This window comes from Canis lupus, chromosome 16 (assembly GCF_011100685.1).
Source record: "Canis lupus familiaris isolate Mischka breed German Shepherd chromosome 16, alternate assembly UU_Cfam_GSD_1.0, whole genome shotgun sequence".
NCBI lineage: Eukaryota > Metazoa > Chordata > Mammalia > Carnivora > Canidae > Canis > Canis lupus.
In genome coordinates, this window is record NC_049237.1 from 27536134 (window position 1) to 27558296 (window position 22163).

Sequence of the window (22163 nt, forward strand, 5' to 3'; positions counted from 1 at the left end):
ACACGCCCCCCCCCACCCCCCCGCCCAGCACACGCGCCCACCCGGCCAGCACACGCACGCAACGGGCAGCACACGTGCGCACCCAGCCAGCACACGCACGCACAAAGCAGCACACGCACGCACCGGGCAGCACATGCGCGCCCCCAGCCAGCACACGCACGCACCGGGCAGCACACGCGCGCACCCAGCCAGCACACGCACGCACCGGGCAGCACACGCGCGCACCCAGCCAGCACACGCACGCACCGGGCAGCACACACACGCACCGGGCAGCACACGCACCCACCCAGCCAGCACACGCACGCACCGGGCAGCACACACACGCACCGGGCAGCACACGCGCGCACCCAGCCAGCACACGCACGCACCGGGCAGCACACGCACGCACCCAGCCAGCACACGCGCGCATCCAGCCAGCACACGCACCCACCCAGCCAGCACACGCGCGCACCCAGCACAGCACCCACGGGCAGAGCCCTCACAGCCCAAGGCTTAAAGGGCAAGCGCCTCCTGGTGCTCAGTGACTGTCCAACGACCGCAAGAACGTCCAGCTCCCTCTGCCCGGTTCCTACCTCTGGGGCCAGGGTCCCCGTGGTCTCTCTCCACCTCTGGCCCCACCTGCTACGGCAGCTCCATCATCCCTCCCGGGGAAGCGGCTCCGTCCCTGCTCCCCGGAGCCCACGCCGCTGCTCAGGGAGGGGTTCCGCGGAAGGAAGGCGAGGGCGGGCCCTGAGGTCACTGGCCTGGGAAGGGGATGGTCTCCCAACCAAGCACTCGGTCAGAGGGAAAAGGATGTTTTGTCATTTTTGGCTTGAACTTCCAGAGGCAGAACAGGAAATGTCCACGGGGGCTGGGAGCTCGGGGAGACGGGCCCGCGTCTCCCTCCAGCGCCGGCCTTCCGTGGGCTCTCCCCGCCGCGCCCCGTCGGCAGCTTCAAGCTCCGTCTGGACTCTGGTTTCCGCTGATGCTTTCCTTTAGCACATTTTTTAAAAAAATATTTTTTTGTTCTTAATGGAACGTCAGCTTCGTTCCTGACATGCTGGAAAATTTTTCCTCTGCCTCAACTTGGCTCAGGAACAACTTCTCCTTGTGAGAAAATTTCTCCTGTTACAACGTTCAGCTTTTTTTTTCCTTCTTCTTTTTTTTTTTTTTTTAAGAAAAAAGGACGCCTGGATGGCTCAGTGGTTGAGCCTCTGCCTTTGGCTCAGGGTGGATCCCAGGGTCCTGGGATCAAGTCCCACATCTGGCTCCCTGCAAGGATCCTGCTTCTCCCTCTGCCTGTGTCTCTACCTCTCTCTGTGTCCCTCATGAATAAATTAATAAAATCTTTTTTTTAAAAGCTATTTATTTTGCCAAGCTTTGTTCTAGGGACATTTTTGATAGATTTTTTTTTTTTCCATCTGAACCTCTGGATTTCAAGAACTATACACACCCATATTTCTCTTGACTGTTTTCCCCCTCTCTTCTAATGGAAAAACAACAACAGTAATAACTGGTAAAAGATTACAGTGAAACTGTCCTTAAACTCTGGTCTAGGTCAGCCTTGTCCCTGCTCACATCTCCACTCACAGTGCAGGGTGCAAGGAGTGTGGTAAAGAGCGGGAAGGCTGGTCTTCAAAGCCCTCACTTAGTTCTAGGTCTTTCTATGATGGTGACACAGGCACGGCTACCTTTCCCAAGAGAGTCTGGTTGCACATAACAAACCGTGTCCTCAGCCCCTCAGGGATGGGGCTGCAAGTGTGCTGGTTGTGATTCTTGGAGGCCGTGGGTGGGGGTGCATTGGGGTGAGAAGCCATTGTAAGATTCAGCTGTTGGTAATCACCCAGAGGGTGGCACATCTGTGAATTGTCAAATGCCACCACAAATTGGGAACCTTTAGAGTCTTGTTGACTCTTGCAATAAAACTCAGTAGTTCTCACAGTGCTAATTGGGGATTTGCTCACAAACAGGAAATGAGGACATCCCCTCTGCTCTGTTTATTAAAAGAAGGGGAGTAATAAACAAATTAATAGTGTAAGCAAGATAAGAATAATTTGGGGGGAGCCAGTTCATGAGGTTAGAAAATTTCAAATGTTCTAGAACTCTCCTTCATTTATAAAAATAATACATAGGCTGAGGGTAGCAATTTTTAGATTTTTGAGTTGATGTATTAATCACATATTGTTATCCAGTCAGCAAAGCAAGACTAACGTAGGTGATTTTTTGTCTATTCCTAGCTTGAGTTTTGTACCTAAACTCGAAAGTAATTAAAATGTGTTCATATTCTGAAATTTGGAGAGTCTGTCATTTCAATTTTGGTTTTGTGTGGAAATAATCATAATCAGCAAAATTTAACCCATCATTAGAGTATTTAACTAGTTGCCCATTTTGTTTCTTAACATAACAGTACATGTAATATACTATACTCCCTCACTTGGTTTTTATCCCCAAACGACCTCAAGAATCACACTCTGAAAGGACATAGACAGACTGAGTCTATTTGACATCTAAACAATAGACAAACTATGTTCTAAAAAGACTGACCATTCCCCTCAATGAGGGCAAGAGTCTAATTCCCCAGATATGGAGTGTGCAGTGTGGTGGACACAACTCACCACAGAGATGGGGGAATGTTGCCAAGCAGAACTGGTGGAGTGGCATTTAAAAAATACTTATTTATTTGAGAGAGAAAAAGAGAACGATAGAGTGGGCCATAGGGGCAAAGGGAGGGAGAAACTCAAGCAGATTCTGCACTGAGCTTGGACTCCCATGCGGGGGCTCCATCTCATGACCCTGAGATCAGACCCAACCGAAACCAAGAGTCAGATGCTTAACCCAACTGTGCCACCCAAGGTACCCCAGTAGGGTGGCATTTCTAATTCTTTTTTTTTTTCCCCTTGCAAAAACCCTTGGCTCACCCAAGGGCCAGTGGAAATTTATTTTTTGTCCTTTGTCTTTCCCCAAGTGGCTTTTCCTTGCAAAATGCCTGACATGACACCTGAGGGGAACCTGGGAGTGAGGGGCACCGCAGGGACTTAAATACAAGCTGGAGGGCAGGGCACAAGTGGGACAGACAAGAGATAGCATAAGGGACATGGCTTCTCAGGTAGAGACCAAAAGTTTGTTTTTCTGCAGGAAGAAGCTATGCCAGAGGGCATGGGGCTAGGATCCTGGGTGGGAGGGGGTGAAGGGAGAGGCCCCCAACCCTGGATTTGCACCCACATTCCCCAGAGGAGAAATAGTGACAGGGTATGAGGACCTGCCCTCATAGGCTCCAAACAGAAGGAAGAGAATAAGCCAGATGTGCTGCCTCAGGGAAAGGGAAGAGATGCTGGCAGAGTGAGGGTTAAGGCTGATGCCCGGCCTCTGGCACAGTGGGCCTTCCGCCTCTGCCTGCCTTGGGGAGGGGCATGGTGGACAGGCAACACATGGGCCTGGCTCTGGCATGGCAGGGGGTGGCAAGAGTAGGCTCCCTCTGGGCTCAAGGCACAGGCCCAGCATGGCTGCCCGCCCACCTGCTCTAGATGTGCTCAGACTCCACTGCAGCTGGACAGCTGGAGCTGTGAGTATGGAAGGGGCAGGGAGGAGTCAGGGAGGAGAGGAAAAGGTGGGCTGCTGGGCCCCTGTGGCCCCCATGCCCTTCCTGAGGTCCAGCCCAGGGCCCTGGATCCTGGGTCCTGGATCCCCTGGTCCCATTCCTGGCCCCTGACGCTGACTGCAGCCAGGGACTATAGAGGCCAGGGAGGCTCCCAGCTCTTGGGGAAGAGGTGGGGTGGAGATGGAAAAGGATGAGAGAAACCCACTGAGCATACATAGGGGGGCAAAGGAGGGAAAGAGGAGCCCTCATCTCAAAGAAAGGTGTGTGGTGGGGTATCTTTTAAAGTTACTTAGAGGCAGCAGCAGAGCAAGCCCACATCCCCACCCCAGTCAAAGGTCCTGGGTGTCCTCCCTTGGGGACCTTGACAAAACCAGGGCTCAGGGCAGCAGGCAGATGGGCCAGAGGGAGATGGGGAGCCCAGGACACCCCAAAGCCGCAGACTCAAATGCCCCAGGAGAGGGGGGCACCTCTTGTCCCCTCCAGGAGCATCACCTGGAGAAGGTGTCCCCTCCTGTCCCACCCTAGGTGCCCCTCCTAGAATAGCCGCCACTAGCCGGCATCACAGGGGTGCTGTTGATCTTGAGATTGGGCCGCTCACCCCCTGAGGCTGCCCCAGGCCCCATCCGCTTCTTGATCTCAGCAGCCATGGTCATGAATGCCTGCTCAACATTGGCAGCATCCTTGGCACTTGTTTCCAGGAAGGGGATGCCCAGAGAATCTGCGAACTCCTTGGCTATGGTGTTGTCCACCACCTTCTTGGTGGTGAGGTCGCTCTTATTGCCTACCAGGAGTTTATTGATGTTCTCACTGGCATAGCAGTCAGTCTCGGGTAGCCACTGCTTCACGTTGGCCTAGGATTCCTGGTCGGTGACATCGTACACCACAATGATGGCATGAGCCCCCCGGTAGTAGTTAGAAGTGATGGTCTGGAACCGCTCCTGACCAGCTGTGTCCCAGATCTGAATTTGATGGTTTTGCCATCCAGCTGGATGGTTCGGATCTTGAAGTCCACCCTGATGGTGCTGATGTAGCTCTCCGTGTATGTGTCATCAGCAAACTGCAGAAGCAGGCATGACTTGCCCATACCCGAATCACCAATCAAAAGCAGCTTAAATAGGTAGTCATATTTGGGGTTCATGGCAGCGGCGGTGGCCCGCTCGGTCGCTCCCAGGCAGCTCTGCTCCACCTCCCGTTTCAAGATCGGCATTTCTGATTCTTACCTGAGAGCAAGAGTCACTAGCTTAGTCAGTCACCTCTTTCCGCTTGCTAAACTAACAGCTTTGATATCATGAATGTAGACAGACGCCTAATAATTTTATGGGCAGCAAAAGACAGAGCTGAAGGTGAAATGAAAACCCCATCTTTTCAAGGTTAAAGCTAGACAAGATTTCACAAAAGGCCGAAGCTGGGATTGGTTTGTAGGTGAGAGATCATACTGAATTTAACCAGCTATATAGTGTTAGGTTGGGTGCCAGCCATTTGAGGTCTCCTCAGATGGAAAACAATTTTAAGACAACAACTCCATAAGATTCAGTTTCTCTCATTTTATAGAAGGGATGCTGGGGTTCTGAGAAGTATATTTTGCAATTCTACTTGTCATTGTCAAGATTGCCTGTAATTAAAAAAAAGAAGAATTTTCATGATTTGAGTTTTTTGAAAAGATTCATTTTATTCATGCTGTCTGTCCAGTCGTCCAAATCCCCATGCTCCATGTTAGAACTGCAAATATCATCCACTTATTCATTCCAGGCAATGAACATTTAATGAATGTCTATGTACATAGTCTGGGCCAGGAGACAAATGCCTCAAACTCTGCCCTGGGGTTGTTTGTAATCTAGTAGGGGGAGGAAAGAGACATATCTGTAACATTGGATGCAACAATTCTACTCCTAGGTATATACCGGAGAGAAATGAAAACGTGTCCACACAGAAATCTGTACACGAGTACTTACATCAGCAGTATGCATTATAGCTGCTGATGGAAATGACCCAAATGTTTAACTAATGAGTGGATAAACAAAGTTGATATAGCTATAACAATAGAATAATATTCATAAAAAGAAATAAGTCCTGACACGTGCTACGGCCTCGGTGAACTCTGAATATACTAGGCTAAGCAAAAGCAACCAGACATAAAACACCACATAGGATATGATTTCAGTTAGGTGACCTATACAGAATGGGTAAATCTTAAGAGACAGAGAGTAAATAAGTGGTTGCCAAAGGCTGGGGAGGTGGTGTTGCTGGGGTTGATAGTTAAAACCACAGGGTTTTGGGGTGCCTAGGTGACTCAGTTGGTTAAACATCTGCCTTTGCCTCAGGTCATGATCTGAGAGTCCTGGGATTGAGTCTCGCGTTGGGCTCCCTGCTCAGCGGAGAGTCTGCTTCTTCCTCTCCCTCTGCCTCTGCCCCTCACGTGTGCACTTTCTCCCTCTCACTCACTATCTCTCAAATAGATAAAATCTTTTTAAAAACTACAGGGTTTCTTTAGGGGCTGAGGAGAATGTTCTAAAATTAATGGTGGCAGCGGTTGCACAACTTTGTGAATATATTAAAAACCATTGAATTGTATATTCTAAATAGGTGAATTTACGGTCCATGAATGATATCTAAATAAAGCTATTGCAAAACAATACACGTACCTGGAAAAAAAGTAACTGTATCTGTTTTATTTTGTAACCTACCCGACCCTGCAAAGTGCTGTATTCCACTGTATTCCAAGTCCAGTTTCTTATTTCCTTGGCTAATTCATTTTGAGGTTTTATTCTGAGAAACCCAAGACACTCAGAAAAGAAAAATATGATACTGGAGACTCAAGGAAAGAATCATTTCTTACAGGAGCAAATTATTCTGCATATTTTGATTCTTCGACAATCTGCTTTCCTTAAGAAAACCAATGTTCCCAAGCTTTTCCCATTCTGTCTTCTGCCAAAATTCATATTTGGGAAAAGGATTTTAAAAGTGTGATTATCCTGAAACTTAGGAAAAAATTACTGTCTGATTACTGTGTGCGCATTTAATTAATAAATGTTTGATTACCTTAAGCTATTGTAATAACTTCACTCGGATTTTTCATCTCTCAAAAATGATCAAACTTCTACTTATTCTGGGTACCCTTAAAGGTGCAGAAACCAAAAGTCTGGCAGAGGAAGCAAGCAAACAAATAAATGTTGGCAGTTCCAGGTGTTATAATGGGAAATACAGATATTATAAGGACCCCATTGAGACAACGAGTGAACGGTGTGGGGATTGGCTAGAATGGCAGGTGTGGTAACAAGAAGACCTGTGGAATCACTTCCATAATCGATGGAAGCCACCGAAAAGTTTGAAGCAAGAGAATGTCATGTTTTAGAAGCGATGTTCTGGAAGTATTGAGAATGGACACTGGTACTTTCACTCTAGAATTCCTGGCGAGTGGTGGAAGAGGTTTCATTATTATTGCTGTTGTTGTTTTATTTTGTTTTAGAATTTTAGAATTTTTTTCTTAAGCAGATGCCACACCCAGTTCCAAAGCCAAACTTGAACTTATGATCTTGAGATCAAGACCTGGGCTGAAATCAAAAGTCTGACACTTAACCGACTGAGCCTCTTAAGCGCCCCTGTTGTTTTATTTTAAAGGATGGAATATGTAGGGGTAATGTAGAAGCAGCTTTCTTTCCCTAAAATATGATATGCATGGATAGAGAAGAGAAAGACAATTCAGCTGCTCTTCTTTAGAATCCATGACCAGTCCAAGAAACTTCATTTTTCCCAGTGGGTCAGATGTCATTCTTGCATCTGTCCAGTAGATGGAGGTATTGCTGTTCCAGAAAGAAAACTCTTCCCAAACTTGGTCTTCAGTATTGGAGCTAAACCCCAAGAGTGGCTGCCATTTACTCCGTTCCATTGAGCGGCAGACAGGACAGCCCGGAATTATGCCATAGAAAGAGCAGCCGTATCCTAATCCGGACTCTTTGCCTTACTTAGTACAGTGTGATCTTGGGCACGCTATTTCGTCTCTCTGGACCTCAGCTACCTCATCCAAAAAGTGAGGGTTTCCCAGGTCCAGAATCTCTTGTCCACGTTTCCAAACTCCCACACTCAGAAAACCAGAAGCATTTCATAACTCACTTGGCAGCAAGACCTGACCTAAAGTGACCTGAAGTTATTATATATTTTCCTACTTAGTGTAAATATTCTTACATTTCGCTGCAAAAGGGTTTCTCTGTTTAATTACAAAGTGCCCCCCTCCCTGCCCACCGGGGGTGTGATATAATAAAAGGTATAATATGCAGAGTTAGCTTCCTAAAATCCGAAAACAATCGGAATCCTGCAGCATACCTGGCTTTTGGGTAAGAGCTCATAGATCTGCAATACTGATTGCAAGGGTGCTGTGGGGATGAAAGGAGGTGTCTAAAGCACTAAAGCACAACGTTGTGAAGGGTCCTCCAGGACTCTCCTCCTTGGCACCCAAGCCAATCAGATTTGGGGTCTGGCAAATAAGAGAAAGCTCAGGAGGAAACACAGCACATAATCCCTACTGATGCATTCATATCACTCATTCATATGACAAAGATACATTTGAGCACCTCCTATGTGCTCATTCTGAAAACAAGACACAGATGTAAATGTGCCCCAAGTATGTGTGGAGACAAGGATCGGGGGTCAGGATGCTAGCTAGCAAGGTGGGTGGTGGACAACTGGAGCAGTGCCATGCCAACGTTTCTATCATTACAGATGGATTCCTCTTCTATCTTTAAAAAGTCTTTTAAAATTCAAAGATTTCTGGGTCTCGCTTTTGTTACCTTAAAATCAGAGAATTTTGAGGCCGATAGAAATTTAGTGGTGACACCTCAGCTATCCTGTCAAAACCTTGCGGCGGTGGTTGATGGGCAACTAGAATGGGACAGCTCTGACGGCAGCTGGCTAATAACCCCCAGTGTGAGACTTGTGGACAGAGTGTAAGAAGGTACGCTAGTAAAATTTCTCCAACTTGGTTAGTTATCAGTAATGCAAGCACTTCTACAAAAGCAGAACTTCTGTCCCAAATACAAGGTATTCTCCACCTTCCCATGCCCCTCACTGGGCTTCCCGCCATCACACACCAGCTGCTCAAACCAAAGCCCTGGAAATCATTCTCTCCCTCCCTCATCTTTAACACGCAATCCATTTGTAAACATAGCCCTGGTCTGACCACTTCTCACTGTGAGAACTCAGGCCAAAATCACTGTCATCTTGCTGGGACTAAAGCTTCAGCTTCCCAGTTGGGTGCCTGCCTCTATTCTTGTGCTCCCTGGACATCATTCTCTTTTATGGCTGCCAGAACCATCTTCATCTCCAATGGTTTCTCACTGCCACTAGAGGAGGATCTGAAGTCCCTGCCCACCTCCCCAACCTTACCTTCCAGGCTGCAGCCACGCTGACCTTTATATCCCTCCAATATGTCAAACATTCACTGTTTCAGGGCCTTTGAACCTGTTACTGCCTCTTCCCCCAGATCTTCATACATAGGCCCAGCCCTGGCATGATTGGGGCCCAGGGTAAGGGCACAAATGGGGGCCCCCATACCACTAAGAACTGTTAGGTAGGATATGTTCTCTCCTCTTAACCATGACAAATGCCTTCATAATGATGAAATTGAAAAATATGTGTAAGTTTATGGTTTTTATGACTATAAATTAGCAAACTATACATGACAATTGAATGTAATTATTATTCTCATATTTGAGTGTTCTGTTGGCTGGTTGGTGATATTGTAACAAAGTAGAGACATATGTTATTCATAACTTGTTACATATTTATTCCATAGAAATTCACTCTTTGCTTTCATTTAAGTGAAATCACTAATGTAATCATTTTCAAATAATTTCTGTTCAATTGAGATGAATGATATAAAATATTTTTTAAATGTTATTGTTCTCAAAGTGTACAAAACTTGAATATATTATCATTAAAGACACAGCTGAGGGATCCCTGGGTGGCGCAGCGGTTTGGCGCCTGCCTTTGACCCAGGGCGTGATCCTGGAGACCCGGGATCGAATCCCACATCGGGCTCCCGGTGCATGGAGCCTGCTTCTCCCTCTGCCTGTGTCTCTGCCCCCCTCTCTCTCTCTGTGTGACTATCATGAATAAATAAAAATTAAAAAAAAATAAAAAAAAATAAAGACACAGCTGAGGGGTGCCTGGGTGGCTCAGTCTTCCTTGAACTCAGGTCATGATCTCAGGGTCCTGGGATCAAGTCCCAAGTTGTCAGGCTCCCTATTCAGCGGGGTCTTCTTCTCCCTCTCCCTTTGCCCCTCCCCCTGCTTGTATTCTCTCTCTCACATGTTCACTTTCTCTCAGATAAATAAAATCTTAAAAAAAAAGAATGAAAAAGAACTATAGCTGAAGGTACAATATAAACAATTAAAAATTAAAATGATTTTCCCATATGCTTTCCAAAAGTTCCTTTTTTCCAACATGCAAAATTATTTTAAAGTAAACAAATGCATGTTATAATTAGTGAGTGTGAAATTTTAAAATTAGAATTATTTAAATAGAGCTGAAGTTTTTTGGAAAATTTAATAAATTATATTAAATATTCTTATTAAAATATGATTCTCATTATTAGTGTTCAATGTCCATGGGGTTGTTAGGGTAAAGAATTGGTACACTTCAAGCATCTTGCATCTAGACAAACATATATGAATTTAAGAGAAATATAAATTATTTAACTTTGTAAAATGTTCCTCCCAAACCAAGTGCAAATGTTGCAAATACTGCTGTAATCTATGAGCGTCTCCCAAACACAAAAAGCAAAATAAAATAAAATAAAACAAAAACACTCAGAAACTCTCTGGAAAACAATTCCTTTTTTAAAAAAGATTTTAAAAACTTATTTTATAGTGAGAAGGAGACAGCATGAATGGGATGGGCATAGGGAGAGAGAGAAAGATAATCTAAAACCAACTCTACAGTGAACGCAGAGCACCACATAGGACTTGATCCCAGGACCCTGAGATCAGCACCTGAGCCAAGAGTAAGTCGCTCAAGGAAATGTGCCACCTAGCCACCCCGGGGAAATGACTCTTTGCGCAACAATCTATTGCATTGATGCTATCAGAGAAGCAGGGTTTAACACATTAATTAATTTGTCCTTTCTCTTACCTAAGCATTTCTGCATGCCCATCCTCTCTGTACTAGTTTGTATGTAGGAGCAGAGGTGGAAAAGCATGTCGCTGGGATCCAGTGTTAAGTAAGGAGAACGATCAGTGTGGTCCAATTCAGGGGGCCCTGGGCAGGGACCCCTGCAGCCTTGGTCTAAGGGTAGGGCTGTTCATAAGGTCACTTCCTACTAGGTCTCAGCCACAGAAAGGCCTTCCCTGACTGTCCTGGCTGACTGCAGGGGTGGCCTCCTCCCACCTCAGCCATCCTCTAGCAATGAACACTCTGGGAAATCACATCTTATCTTATTTGCTGATTGTTTATTATCTCCCCCCCCCAAAAAAATGGACTTTGTAGTGTCTACTTTATATACTCAGCAATTATAAGAGAGCGTGGCATATGACAGGCCCTCCATAACTATTTGGTTGGTAGTTGAACACCTCTGACTTTATAATTCTGTAGGGACAGCAGCCGGGTTCATTTATTTTTGTAATGCTTTAATGCTTCCTGGGACGTCCCAAGATGGTGAATGGGGCTAAGAGAGGTTAGAGGCTTGGCCTCTAACCCAGTGTAAGAATTGGGGCTTGAAACCATCACTCCTAACCAGAAAATGAGGGTTTTTTCCTGTATACTGCTAGAAGGAAGAAGGGGGCTGAGAGCTGGTGGCTGCCTTGGAAACAGAAACCCACGCCAAGGGCGCGTGTCTTCCCCTAGGGGGCAGTGGCTGCACACGCGTGGATGCCTCCCCGACTTGGTCAGACCCTAGAAGGTGGTGATGAGAGCCCACACCTTCATCTTCACCTTCACGCAGATTCCAGAAGGCCCACAAGACATTCTGATCACATGAAGCCTGTAACACCAGCTCTGTAGATGTCAGCTCTGTGTTTCCAGAAAGGATGGATTCCCTGCCTGTACCCCATCTTTGTCCAGGTAGAAAGTTAGAATGTAGAGCAAATACATCTCTGTTCCTTTCTGCTTTTCAGATACCTTATTGCTGGTGTTTCTCAATGTACACAAATGTTTTGTTGTGGAGGGCCTGTCCTGGGCATCATAGAATGCTTAACTGCATCCTGGACCTCTGCACACTAGTCACCAATAGTACTCACAGCCCTCTCCCCGACACACACACACACACATACACACACACTGTTGTGACAACCCAAAATGTCTATGGACTTCACCAAATGTCCTGGGGGGAAGGGAGGGGTGAAATCACCCTGGTTGGAGAATCCCGGCCTTGTTGTAAAACACCAAACCCAAGCTGCCTGTGGAGTAGATGTTCCGGAGTTCAGTTGTGAGCTGAGGTTCAGGAGACGGCTGAGGAGGAATTCACAAATGTTCTCAATGGAGGATCTTGCGATTTCCGTGGAAACTTTTCTTCCAGCAACAGTTAAATTTTTATCATCTCCAAATGGCAATCAGAGGCAAATTAAGTGGTGTTTATCCTCCTGGCTATGAACTCTAAACCGAGCGCAGGGGATTTGGGTGGTGGTGGTGGTGGTTGTTTTGTCTGCACGGTTCTTTAGTCCCCGGGAGTCACTGATCTCCCTTTGACTGTTGTTGTTTCTCACTCGGCCTCCCCCTCTACCAGACAGGCATAATGACTGGCAATCATCACATCGCAGGGCAAAGTGGTCGGCTGCCACCCCCGCAACGCAGGACTCAGCCGGTCCCCAGAGCCTGCTCTCTGGAGCCATTGCCTCTTTTGTTTTGTCAGGGGGACTGCAGTTTTGTCTCTTGGCTCTCGCTGAATGAAGGGAACCTTAAAACATCATGTGGCTGCAAATGGCTTCGTCTAAGCTGGAAGGAGCAGTAAACAGGAAGTCAACAGCACAGGCGAAATAAAAGTGATCAGTCAATTAGACTGTTAGAACGACTCAAATCCCCCCCAGGCGTCTTTGGGCCAAGCCGGGCTGCGCTAATCAGGCTTGGGGACACAGGCCCGGAGCCGACCCGCAGGGAGGCCCACAGGGAGCCACCAGCGCTGCCCGCGCCAAACGGCTCTGAGAGCCAAGGATCCGCCGGGAGAGGCAGACCAATGCGGCCCCCATGCATGCGTGGAAATCGTCGCAGCCAAGTTGCAGGACTTACATGACAATTTTTTATCCTTTCCTGGACTCAGATGAAAGGCTGCTCTGTGAGTGGGGAGTACAATTGCCCTGGCACTCCGGCCCACATCTGGCTGCGTCTGTGGGACTCCAGATTTTCACATTCAGGAAGAAACGACCCCCCAGTGTTCCAGAGACAGCGAGGGCACTGGCTCTCCGACTGCACCTCGGAGTCTGCTCCTCAGGACCCTGGCCGCCCTTCCCGGCCACCACCCAGCCCCTCTGTCTTCCCTGCCCAGCATCCTGACGGGCGGCGCCCATCCCGACCAGAATCACTGCCACACCGGTTTAGATCCTGATCCACCCTCCCCAGGACTCTTTGCTGAAAGCAGCATCGGAGGGAATTTGGGGAATGATATAAGACTCCTTTGACGTCAGTCTTAAGGGATGGGATGCCTCGAAAAACTGAGGGAGAAAAAGAGAGAGCTACTACAGGGTTGGTGTCTTATTTCACAAGGAAGGTCAGATTGTGCAGACGGGGAGCTTAAGGGCAGGGAGGGTGGGAGGGTGAGGAAGGATGTAGGAGGTAGCAAACTAGTTTGAAGTCAAAGGTTAAGAAACATTTTAAAGCCAGTTTCTAAAGGCTTCTGGGAGAAGCAGGGCATGCAACATGTTGACCACTATGATGAAAAAGTAACCCTCTCTTCAATCCCTAACCCCCATGTCCGTTGATTCTGTCACAGGCTATTCTGCAAACGCCAGCATGCAAGTGGCCAGGGTTGTCTCCCTACCAGCAGTTCCACTGTGGAGAGTGGAGACATTTTCAGGAAGGCCCCCAAGAAGACTCATGTTCTACATGATGTAAAAAAAACAGCATGATGGCAGAGCCCTGCCCTGAATATTCCGAACTAGAGTCGTAAGCAAGTTGTTTTCCAACAGTTGACACCCTCATGACTAGACTAGAGAATAAGGATCCCACCCACATGTGGGAAGGTGATTGGCTTCCAGCTTCTGCTTCAGCAAAGGCCCCCCTTCCTGGAGACACTCTTGTTGTCTGGACTCTGGGCTGCTGTATCCATGAAACTTCCATTTCCCAGATAAGCTAAGTGCCATAACTTGACCCAGCCAGTCATCATGGACAACAGATGAGCCCGTGAACAAGAGCCTCTGCCATGTGTCTGGGCTGTGTTCAGTCCTGTGGGTCATGTTAAAGAAGCCAAAACAGTCCTGGCTTCTGTGAGGCCGAGTTCTAGTTCAACACACAAGGCTAGCAAACATGCAAGGCCAAGAGCATAATAGAAGGCCATGTGATCATTCTGGCCCTCAGTGAGCTCGAGCCTAAACATTTAGGTTGAGCTTGGGACTTCATTAAAGAATATCTCACATTGTGATTTAATTTGTCCTGTCTTACCCTGTGACTTATAAACCCCTCCAGAGTAGGAAGCACAATTTACCTTTCTTAGAGTCTCATCACACACACACGCACACACGCACACACGTGTGTGTGTGCGGCTTCTAGAACTGCTGTACACTGTTAGTTTCTCATTATATTGTTACTGAATGCTTTAGTAAGTATGATTGTGTAGAACAGAATATGATTGCAGCAGGGGTTTGTGTAAGGGAGCAACCTGGGTGGGCAAGAGGAGCTGGAGTAGGGAGACTTCACTGGAGATGCAAGAGGCAATTGACAGTAAATATGCTGTGGTTCTTTTTTTTCTTTTGAAAGTAGTGATTAAAGATAACATTTAAAAAATTATAAAAGTGTACATATTCATTATGGAAAATTTGTAAAATAAAGAAAAATATAAAGAAGAAAATTTAAATCACAGATAATTTGACTCCCAGTCATATGTAAACGTACAGAATATATAATTATACACTTGTAACAAGCACTAGGAAGGCATGGATACAGAAGAGAATAATGGAAGACCCGATCTTGAATAGGGAGGCTTTTCTGGGGCTATGACCTTTACACCAGGACTGAAGAGTGGGTAGGGGTTGGACAGGTGAAGAGATGAGAGAGAGTATAAGAGGCAGGTATGTGTTAGGGAATAGAGTTTTTAAAAAGGTAAATGAGGCACACCCAGGTGGCTCAGTTACTTAAGTGTCTGCCTTCGGCTCAGGTCATGATCTCTGTGTCCTGGGATGGGTCCTGGGATGGAGCCCTGTATCAGGCTCCCAGCTGATACTTCCTCTCTCTCTCCCCCGTTCCCCCTACTAATGTGTGTGCTCTCTCTCTCAAATAAAAAAAATAAAATCTCTTAAAAATAAAATAAATAAATAAAAAGGTAAATCATACAAATATAAAATGAACGTATGCCAAAAGTTGTTTCTTTTAACTCAATTAATGAGATAACCATTAAGATGTTACAGATGTTTCATAGGAGAATGCCAAGGATATATATACATAGATGCCAAGTTGGGTGAAGGAAATCAGTTGCCCCTCCCCTGGACAGAATTTACTAGCACATGGAAATAATCATTCACACTACTCTCAGTTATCTACAGCTTTCAGACTTATAAACTAGCCTCACAGAAAATGAAAGAGGGAGATAACCAGGATAGGTAAGCTAGTCAGGACACCCACGAATTCTTTTTCTCTCCTTTCAAAGGCTTTTGTGTTTTTTCCTGACATGTGCAAAGGCACTGGGGAAGGAAAGAGCTTACTAGAACTGAAGAAAAGGAATGTTTTTAAGATGTAATGAGCAAGGAGGAGAGTGGGTTGAGATGGGTGTCATGGTGTATATCCCGGTTTGTAGCCTGCATTTTTCATTTAACAATATAGGGTGAACGTTTCTCCATAACATCCAATATCCATTCTAAGTAAGATTCTTTTTTTTTTAGGTTTATTTATTTAAGTAATCTTTACAACCCAGTATGAGGCTCTAACTCATGACCCTGAGATCAAGAGTAGCATGGTCCTTTAAAAAAAAAAAAAAAAAAGATTTAGGGCAGCCCGGGTGGCTCAGCGGTTTAGTGCCACCTTCAGCCCCGGGCATGATCCTAGAGACCCAGGATCGAGTTCCATGTTGGGCTCCGTACGTGGAGCCTGCTTCTCCCTCTGCCTGTGTCTCTGCCTCTCTCTCTCTCTCTCTGTGTCTCTCATGAATAAATAAATAAAATCTTAAAAAAAATTTATTTATTTTAGGGGTGCCTGGGTGGCTTAGTGGTTGAGCGTCTGCCTTTGGCTCAGGTCGTGATCCCAGGGTCCTGGGATCAAGTTCCACATGGAGCTCCCACAGGGAGCCTACTTCTCCCTCTGCCTGTGTCTCTGCTTCTCTCTTTCTGTGTCTCTCATGAATAAACAAATAAAATCTTTTTTAAAAAAGATTTATTTATTTGAGAGAGAAAGTGCACACAGGCGAGTGGAGGAGAGGCAGAGAGGGAGAGAGAATCTCCAGCAGACTCCCTGTTGAGCATGGAGCCAGAAGCAGGGCTGGATCTCAGGACACTGAGACCATGACCCCAGTTGAAATCAAGAGTCAGACACCCAACCAACTGAGCCATCCAGGCGCCCTATCCTTAGGGTAGATTTCTACAAGTAGAATCTCTAGATCAAAGATTATTTAAAGGTGTTAACAAAAACTGCCTTTTATTTTTTAAATAGATTTTATTCTTATTTATTTGATTGAGAGGGAGAGAGAGAGCACAAGCAGGGGGAGCTGCAGGCAGAGGGAGAGGGAGAAGCAGACTTCCCTCTGAGCAGGGAGCCTGAAGTAGGGCTTGATCCCAGAACTCTAGATCATAAGCTGAGCCGAAGGCTGATGTTCACCCAACTGAATCACCTGAGTGCCCCCCAAACACTACTTTTTAAAAAGGCTATCTCTACACTTAATGTGGGGAGATGGAGTTGTATGCTCTACTCACTGAGCCAAGTGCCACAACAAAAACTCCTTTTCAATGAAATGTTTTAGGAAAATAATGGGGTGAGGAGAGGTAGAAGCTCTGATAAAAGCTAGAAGGCCCCTGTAAGAAGAGGGTGTGAGGTGAGAGGAGTCTGAACTAGGCAAGCGGAGGGAGAGGGAGAGAGGGTCAGAGGGAGAGGTGTTTAGAAGCAGCAGCAAAGTGGTCTGGGTGTGCAGAATGGAAATGGGGGAAGAGTAAGATTTGGGCTTGTATTTGCCTTAGACAGACTTGGAAATGGGTATGTTTGGAAGAGAAACTGATTCGAGGGACATGGAGGGTGTGGGGTAACCATAGGAGTATTCAGGAGGGTGCATCTGGGTGGCTCAGTGGTTGAGCGTCTGCCTTTGGCTCAGGTCGTGATCCGGGGTCCTGGGATAGAGTTCTACATCAGGCTCCTCCCTGTGAGCCTCCTCACAGGGAGCCTGATTCTCCCTCTGCCTATGTCTCTGCCTCTCTCTCTGTGTCTCTCATGAATAAATAAATAAAATCTTAAAAAAAAAAAAAAAAAAGAGCACCCAGCAGCATCGAGACAGGGTCTGGGCTGGAAAGGTAAATTTGGGAGTCACACAGATATCTGCTAGTTGAATCCAGGAGCCAGGGGATGTCTAAGTGAAAGGAGCCCTTGCAGAATCTGCATCATCAGATTTGCTCCAGCAAAGGAGCAAGCAGGAAAGAAGAAGGTAAGGAAGCCTGTGCAGGAGGTGGGTAACTAACAATATTAAATTTTACCATGGGGTCAGAAAGGATGAGGGCTAAGGAAAAAAACCATTGTATTTGGCCAGAAGAAAGTCATAGTGACCTTGACAAGAGAAGTTTCAATAGAATTGTGGGGGCGGAAGTCAGCGGTTAAGGGAATAGGAGATGGAGGCATTGAGTGTCGGCCACAATGTGGAGGATTTTGGCAACAAAGGAGATAGAAAAGTCTGGAAATTAGCTAGAAAGGAGGAGAGTCCAGCATCATTGTGTGTGAGTATGTGTCTTGCTCATATTCCAACCCAGCAACTTCCGTCTGCCTTCCCACACCCCCCACCACAGTTTCCTCTGCTTATTTTTCAATCCTAAGTATTTTTTCAACCTCAGATGATATTATGTGGCTTCATGTGACAAGCACTTAACACAGAGCCCGCGCATAGTAAGTGCTCAGTAAGTGTTCGCTATCGTTACTATTTTTATTAAGAGTCCTTAGGAACAAAATGTGCAAAAAGAAAGGAAGGACAGTATGCCAGGGAGGGATAGAGTACTGGAGATGTGGTTAAGGAGGGGCCACTGTCCTTAGCAGCGAATCTTTAGAAACATAATAGGCTTTTCTTCTTTTCATGGCCTTAATTCTAGGTCTAGTGTTGGCTTATTTTTTTTTTAAGATTTTTATTTATATATTTATTTATTTATTTATTTATCCATGAGAGACACACAGAGAGAGGCAGAGACACAGGCAGAAGGAAAAGCAGGCTCCCTGCAGGGAGCCCAATGTGGGACTCCATCCCAGGACCCTGGGATCATAACCTGAGCCAAAGGCAGATGCTCAACCACTGAGCCACCCAGGTGCCCCTCTTGTTGGCTTAATTTTAAATACCCTTTCTAACTGAGATGTCCTAAAAGAGCCTGCCATTTGTCCGTCTGCCTGTAGCTTTGTGACACTTCTCGAGGATTTCTCTCTGCATTCACGTTCATGACTGTGGGGTCAGTCTGAGTTGTAGGTCTGGCCCTGCCCCCTTGGAACAGTGGAAGAGACCAAAGAACTCCCCAAGGGACAAGATTTGGGAAGAGAATGTGCAGAGGGGAAATAAGCAAACACCAAATGTGTGAGCAAATCGCAGCAAGTGCAAGTGAGGGACAGAAGAGCCCAAGAGCCCAAATCTCTGGCAGTGGACTGAGTGATATCACGGCCAGTCATCAACAGGGAAGATCTGGGAGAGAGCAAAAGCCCAGAGGGTTCTGTTTCCCGGTGAGGGTGTAGGAACAGGAGCCAAGGAACAGAGGGGTCAGACCTGCTTTTCCTGTTGCAGGATGACAGAATCAATCCACACTGCAGCAGGGCTGTGGAGAGAAGGTACAATGACTTTATTTTGTCTGTAACTTTGCTAGCCTTCCTCCTCAGTCCTCCTCACCCCCACTGGTTAGAAGGAGGAGAAAGTAACTAACTGTCCAACTTAGTTTAAAGCTTCAATAATTTAAACAGTCCCCTTTGAGTAGAGTTCAGTCTTTCATGGATAAAAATTCTCCTCCTCCATCTCACCCTAAGATAGCGTCTGAGTCATAGGGGAAGAGCCCCTTGTGACTTACTAGAAGGAGGCCCTCAGATGCATCCTTGGTGTCCTGGGAGATTTAGTGAACTTTCCTGTGTCTTCCTGGTTGCTCTGATGGCCTTCTCGGGTAAAGTGGAGGCTGTTTGATACATGCTCTGGCCTCTTTTGGCTTGACTAGAGCTCAGCGCACTCCCAAATAAATTGACTTGGCTCTCCTGTTGCTGCATGCCCCCCAGAGGTCTGTCTGTGACTGCCATTGGGCCGCAGTGCCAAGATTCTACCCTGCTGCCCTGGCTACAGAGACACCCATCCCAGTGATAATTCTTGTCTTTCTCTCAGCAACATTGCTGGTTGCATTCCTTTTCAGTAGCAGAAGTCCTACTGTTACAAAAGCTGCCCGTCTCATTGCTTGATTTTATAACTGGGCTAAATGTCAGCCTGGGGGGAGGGTGTGTTGGAGGGGGACATCTGCTATTAAGGCGACCTATGTGATGAGACATGAGCCCCCTGAATTCCCCTGCATCGAATGATGCTTTGGACCGACCAGTTACATTGGCGTCTGGTGGACATGGCTGTTTCCAGCCAGCCCCACAAACCTGAGAGTCTTTTATTTCAAACCTTCTAATCTCTGCGCTCAATGAGTATGGAAAGTGTTGCATGTGGAAATTGCCTGGGCGACTGGGGGAAACGTTGCCAAAAGAGAAACTTTCCAGTTCTTAGCTTTCAAAGTGTGCACTGTGCCATATGTCATGAGGTAATACGGATTCTCTGAATGGGGGCGCCACCGCCAATGAAAGCAGTGACTTGACAGTCAGCAAATACAGTTCTAGTCACTAATCAGAGGCAAAAGAATTGCTAAGAAAGAGCAAAACAACAGGCCACGAAGAATCTAAACAGCACAAAATGGAGGGAAGCTGCCCTTATTTAGGAGGACAAAATAAGCTCCAAAGTGTTCCTGAGGCAGCCGTGGTAACGTTAACAGATGCCATCTGGAAATCAACAAAACTCAGATTTTATTTTTACTGATTTGCACCGAAAACCAGTTCCAGCCAGGGACTCTCAAACTCAGAAGTCTCCAACGGGGCACTAAGATATAAACAATCATTTAGCAAAATCCGTGGTCAAAATGACAGATGAAGGCTGCTGTCTTGTCCTCTTTGTTCAAATCAAGACATGAGGTCAGACGTGACCAAGTGCGTGGAGAAGTGAGAGTTTGCAGTGATGCATTTTAAATAATTTTTAATACATAATGCCCAGCCTCAGAGACGGGCCAAAATTATCTTCAAGACTTCATTTCCCTCAAATATCCGGTGCTCTCATTCTGGCCCCCACCGATTACTGTTCTTGAAAGATAATAATTTAATGGATTTGCTAGTCCTTTCCTCAACTATCCTACTGTCTCCCCATATTTACATGTAACAGGCCTTTTCAGAGATATTGGTATCCCCTGCTTTTAGAAAGTTCGCTTTATGCCACTTCACTTTTACAAAAGACCCGTTTTCACTAACTGAAGGAAATTCAGATTATGTTTGCTTTTATGAATGAAGGTAGAAAGCAAAATAAAAAATAGCATTCAGCATCTGTTTGGCAGCAGCCACTAGTGAGGCAGTGCACTCCCTGGGCCGAACTCCTTTCCCCCAGGAGTCACCTGAGCATCTCAGCATCAAGCCACCAGAGCTTGAACTATGTGCTTATGAACAACTGTGCTTATCTTGACTTATTTTGTGCATTCATTAGCTAGATGTGTCCTAAGGTATCAGAAAAGCCCAAGATAGGATATTTTCAGGATCCGAGAATGTTCAAAATTATCAATGGTAATTGAATTTCTGGGGAGTTTTCTTGGTTTGTTTCGCTTTACACCATTTCCTCTTACAAAAGGTTTCATAGGAACATCCTACTTTCAGATATTGGGGGGAATACCTGTAATACCTTTGAATGAATGGGCTTGAAGGGGTAAGGTGGTGGTGGGCTTGAAGGGGTAAGGGGTGCATTTTGTGAGTTGGTAGGTACATCTCTCAAATCACCACTCTGCAGACAGTTGTACACGTGAACATTCCCTGGTTTAAGGCTCGTTGTAACTTCCTTTGGCTGGGCACCCCATCTCCTTCCATCTTCTGGTGAGGTGTGAGCAGGGGTATCTGTGAAAGTCTTGCCTTCTGTTCAATGCAAAGCACAAACTAGTCTATGTTGTTGGTGGAGAACAATTAGTGCAGGTTTCCTGAGTGAAAGACAGGCCCCATGCATAATTCCCTGCCTGCGTATGGCTATTTCCAAACAAATTTTTCAAGCAGAAGACCTCAGCTTCTCAGAGAGCCTCCATACCTGGCTTCTTTCTCTGGCCCTGCCCTGAACTGGGATTCAGCAGGATCGCAATTCCATGGCTGCCTGGATCCACTTCAGTGCTTCCTGCTGCTTCATATTGGACTGTGGGTCATTCCTGTGCTGGGGAAGGTCACAGACTTGTTAATTAGATGGAAGGCAAAGACAGACAGGATACAAATTTTCCTAGAAGGACACCAGCATGTGTGATGTCAGTACCATTTTCAACTTTTAGCAGTGATTATGGCCACCACCCTTTCCTGCTTCCTGAGGACAACAGTTCAATATGACTTCCAGCACAATTAAAATAGACAGCTTAGGCTGAGCCAAATTTAAGCAGGGTGGAAGCCTCAGATCCACAGCACTGATTTTTCCATTTGACTACTGCAGGGGGTGCTCAGACAAAACCACAATGGGGAACACATATGATTTCCTAGTTTTATTTTTATTTGATATGAGGTATATTTGCATGACATTTTATTTTCAGCAAGCACTTTTACATTCATAATCTCTTACCAGAATCATCCGAGGTAGGTAAGGTGATGATTAATCTTTCCCTTTGATAAATAAGGTGTCTGAAGCTCAGAGAGCTCCCACAGGTAGTAGCAAAAACGTATAGCTAATTCCAGGTTTCCTGGCTCCTTGACCCTATTTCTATCACATCAAATCACCATTCATTACAACCCAGAAAGAGCTGCGGGTGGGCCAAATCCCATCAAATCTGTTCATATGGACATGTGTTTTTTTTTTTTTCTGCCTGGCATCCCTTCCTTTGGGAACCACCCAGCCCCCAAATCTGCAGTATCCATCTACTTTGGCTGTGGTAGAACTTACCACATCCCTAACTGTAGATAGGGAACTATAAACCTGGCCAATCAGAGAATTCTGTTATCCTGGCCACATGATTGGCTCAGGCATGAGCACATGATCTAAGCTGGCCAATCA

General features: G+C 46.2%; 1 protein-coding gene, 1 long non-coding RNA gene and 1 pseudogene across 3 annotated transcripts in view; all 3 read right to left on the reverse strand.

Moving 5' to 3' along the window:
• Positions 1 to 940, reverse strand: part of TACC1 (transforming acidic coiled-coil containing protein 1) — a 119443-nt gene extending 118503 nt beyond the window's left edge. Inside the window, exon 1 of one of the 2 annotated variants that reach the window (XM_038560034.1) lies at positions 573 to 940. The gene's annotated coding sequence lies outside the window, so the exon portion shown is untranslated. The remainder of the gene's footprint in view (positions 1 to 572) is intronic. The other variant, XM_038560042.1, reaches the window with a different exon arrangement.
• Positions 941 to 3589: 2649 nt separating this feature from the next.
• On the reverse strand, positions 3590 to 4781 carry LOC607834 (annotated as a pseudogene).
• Positions 4782 to 18207: 13426 nt separating this feature from the next.
• On the reverse strand, positions 18208 to 22058 carry LOC111090164. Its single transcript, XR_005371075.1, has 3 exons — positions 21735 to 22058; positions 21222 to 21341; positions 18208 to 18690 (listed from the first exon to the last, which is right to left on the reverse strand). It is a non-coding gene; the product is annotated as an uncharacterized LOC111090164 (long non-coding RNA).
• Positions 22059 to 22163: the final 105 nt, after the last annotated feature.